Source organism: Populus euphratica, unplaced genomic scaffold (genome assembly GCF_000495115.2).
Source record: "Populus euphratica unplaced genomic scaffold, PopEup_1.0 scaffold494.1, whole genome shotgun sequence".
Classification (NCBI taxonomy): domain Eukaryota; kingdom Viridiplantae; phylum Streptophyta; class Magnoliopsida; order Malpighiales; family Salicaceae; genus Populus; species Populus euphratica.
Window position 1 is genome coordinate 125,323 of NW_011500372.1, and position 4,250 is coordinate 129,572.

Consider the following 4,250-nt stretch of genomic DNA (forward strand, 5'->3'; position numbering starts at 1 on the left):
AACCTGTTGAAGTATGTAATTCATTTCCTGTTATTTTAGGACGTCCATTTCTTGCAACTTCTAATGCATTGATTAATTGTAGGTATGGACTGATGAAGCTATCATTTAGAAACATGACATCGGAGATGAATATTTTCAACATTTTCAAGCAACCTAGAGATGATAATGATTTATAAGAAGTGGACTTTACTGAAAAATTAATTCATGATCAATTTCCAACCACTTCCAGTGAAATTGAGATTGATGAATCTGATGATTTGGAAATGATTTATTTTTAGGAAGAATCAAAGACAAGTAATTGGAGGCCACAAATTGAGGAATTGCCACCACGATCAGTTAAGTCCATACCTTCAAGTGTTCAACCACCAAAACCTGATTTGAAGCCATTGCCATCTAATCTCAAATACTCATTTTTGGGAGAAAATGAAACTTTTCCGGTACTAATCTCTTCCAAACTTAATGCACATCAAGAAGGTAAGTTATTACAAACTCTGAAAATGCACAAAAATGCATTAGGATGGACCATAACTGATATAAAAGGAATTAATCCTTTGATTTGTACACATAGAATTTATGTAGAGGAAAATGCTAAACCCTCTAGAGAAATGCAACGAAGGCTAAATCCTAATATAAAAGAAGTAGTGAAAAATGAAGCCATTAAGCTTCTAGATAATGAAATCATTTATCCTATTTCTGACAGCAAATGGGTAAGTCTTACCCAAGTTGTACCCAAAAAGTCTAGAGTCACTGTGATAACAAATGAGAATAATGAGTTAATTCCCACTAGAACTGTTACTAGTTGGCGCATGTGCATTGACTATAGGAAACTTAATTCAATGACTAGAAAAGATCATTTTCCTTTACCTTTCATGGATCAAATTCTAGAAAGAGTTGCAGGTCATGAATTTTATTGTTTCCTAGATGGCTATTCGGGTTACAACCAAACTGAAATTGCATTGGAAGATCAAGAAAAGACTACTTTCACATGTCCATTTGGTACTTTTGCATATCGAAGGATGCCTTTTGGATTATGTAATGCACCAGCCACATTTCAAAGATGCATGCTTAGTATATTTAGTGATATGGTTGAACATTTTCTTGAGATTTTCATGGATGATTTTTCTGTTTTTGGCGATTCATTTGATGATTGTTTGACTAACTTAGAAAAGGTTTTGACCAGGTGTGAAGAGAAGAATCTTGTGCTGAATTGGGAAAAATGTCATTTTATGGTAACAAACGGCATTGTACTTGGTCACATTGTTTCATCAAAAGGAATTGAGGTTGACAAATCTAAAATCGAGTTAATTGCAAACTTACCAACACCAAAATCTCTTAAAGATGTTAGATCATTCCTAGGACATGCTGGTTTTTATAGAAGGTTCATCAAAGATTTTAGTGTAATATCTAAGCCTTTAAGTAACCTTCTAACAAAGGATACTATTTTTGAATGGACTGAACATTGTGAAGAAACCTTTGTTAAACTTAAAAACTTGCTTACTTGGGCTCCTATCATTCAACCTCCTGATTGGTCATTATCTTTTGAAATAATGTGTGATGCTAGTGATTATGTCGTAGGTGTTGTTTTGGGACAAAGAAAAGATAAGAAACCTTATGTAATTTACTATGCAAGTAAAACTTTAAATAGTGCTCAAATGAATTATACAACCACTGAAAAAGAATTACTTGCAGTAGTATTTGCATGTGAAAAATTCAGATCTTATCTTGTTGGCTCACTTGTTGTTGTTTTTAGTGATCATGCAGCATTGAAATATCTTCTTTCTAAGAAAGATTCTAAGGCTAGATTGGTGCGGTGGATTTTATTACTTCAAGAATTTAATATCACAATCAAAGATAAGAAAGGCAGCGAAAATGTTATGGCAGATCACTTGTCAAGATTGACAACAGATTCGAAAACTGACATCACACCAATCGATGACTACTTTCCCGATGAATCTTTACTTTCTATCTCTACAATGCCTTGGTTTGCTAATATTGTCAATTTTCTTGTTTCAGGACAATTGCCAACTCATTGGAGTACCCAAGATAAAAGAAAGTTCTTGAACGAAGTGAAGAACTTTTATTGGGATGATCCTTATTTATTCAAATATTGTCCTAATCAATTATTTCAAAGATGCATTCCTGACAATAAGATAAGTAGTGTCATTAAATTTTGTCATTCTGAGGCATGTGGGCGCCATTTCTCATCAAGAAAGAAAACTGCAAAAATCTTACAAAGTGGATTTTATTGACCCACCATGTTCAAAGACTCACATGCATTCTACAAGTCTTGTGAAAATTGTCAAAAGTTGGGATCTATTTCAAAACATCACATGATGCCTTTAAATCCTATTATTGTCATTGAGATCTTTGATTGTTGGGGTATAGATTTCATGGGTCCATTCCCTCCATCATTTGGTTTCGTATACATATTAGTCGCAGTAGATTATGTTTCAAAATGGATAGAGGCAATTCCAAGTCGAAAAAATGATCACAAAAACAGTGATAAAGTTTTTCAAAGAAAATATTTTGAGTCGATTTGGAGTCCCTCGAGCTATAATAAGTGATGGTGGAACACATTTCTGCAACAAGCCATTTGAGTCTTTAATGAAGAAATATGGAATCACACACAAAGTTGCCACCCCTTATCATCCTCAAACAAGTGGACAAGTAGAGCTTGCTAATAGGAAGATCAAACACATTTTGGAGAAAACAGTGAACCCTAATAGGAAAGACTGGTCTTTAAGACTTAATGATGCACTTTGAGCTTATCGAACTGCTTATAAAACATCATTAGGTATGTCACCTTATAGACTAGTCTATGGAAAACCTTGTCACTTGCCTGTGGAACTTGAACATAAAGCTTATTGGGCTATTAAAGCTTTCAATTCAAATCTGGATGATGCTAGTCAATTGCGAAAATTACAAATAAATGAGCTTGAGGAAATAAGAAATGATGCATATGAAAATTCAAGAATTCATAAAGCAAGAATTAAAGAGTTTCATGACAAGAAAATACTGAGAAAAACATTCAATATTGGTCAAAAAGTCTAGCTTTATAATTCTAGACTGCATTTATTTCGTGGAAAATTAAGATCAAGATGGAGCAGTCCTTTTATTGTGAAACATGTGTATCCATATGGGGCCTATGACATCGAGAATCCAAAGAATGGCAATGTTTTCAAGGTAAATGGACATCGTCTGAAAGTTTACTTTGACAATTTTTCAGTTGAACATGACTCTATTGAATTGGGTGATCCTGTATATAAAGATTGATTTTATTTTATTTTATTTTATTTTATTTTTGTCTCTTTTTGAGTGATTTTTGCTAGTTTCTCTCACCCCGGTCAAATCGCGGATAACGGTACTCCGTGACTTAAATCGGTTCTTTCAGTTTCCCACAATAGCTAATATCTGTGTATATATTTGTGCAATTTTTTGAATCTCTCTTCCAATTCTAATTTGAAAATGGACACTAATCTTGAAAAATTGAAAAAGTATTTTCCCGCTCTGCCTCAGAATGCGATTACAAAAATTTACCGTGCTAGATGTGCAAGATTGAGCTTGTTAATGAATCATGGAATTCCTGAAGATATTCGTTGGTTGATTGAAGCAAAGGTCTGATTATCAGGTGAGTCCTCTAACTCCTTCATTTCACACATGCCTAGAATAGGTAAAAGCACTTTTGCAAAGAAACGTCGTGCAAAACGACTAAAAGTCTGTCATTGATGTGCTAGATGGACTTGTAATACACAATGTCGTTCTTTAGGAATGATATCTATAAACCGTGAAGATAAAATACAATTCATTAAGGATGACATGAATAAGGAGTCTTTAGATAATCTTCTATGGACTCTTGAGACACATCCTAGTGGAGATGTGCATCATGCAATTCATGATTTATGGCCACTATTTCATAAAGAACATGATCGACTTAGTCTTGGGAATCTGACTAAAAAAGACCTTGTTTGCTAGTTTTTAAGAAAACTGGATGGGAAGCCTATCCCCGACCCATAGAGGGCGTTTAAGCCATTCTTGGACGTAAAACCAAGGGAAGATGTGAGCCACAATCACAACTACCTGTACATACACATGCTCTTTCAAAAGTAAATAAATAAATAAATAAAGAGAGAGAGAGAGAGTGTGTGAGACTCCAGCTGGCCTACATATAGGTGTTATGATTGCCTTTCTAATTTCTCATCTATAAAACCCTCTCTTCCTTCCTTTCATTTCTACTCAACCCATACATTCAA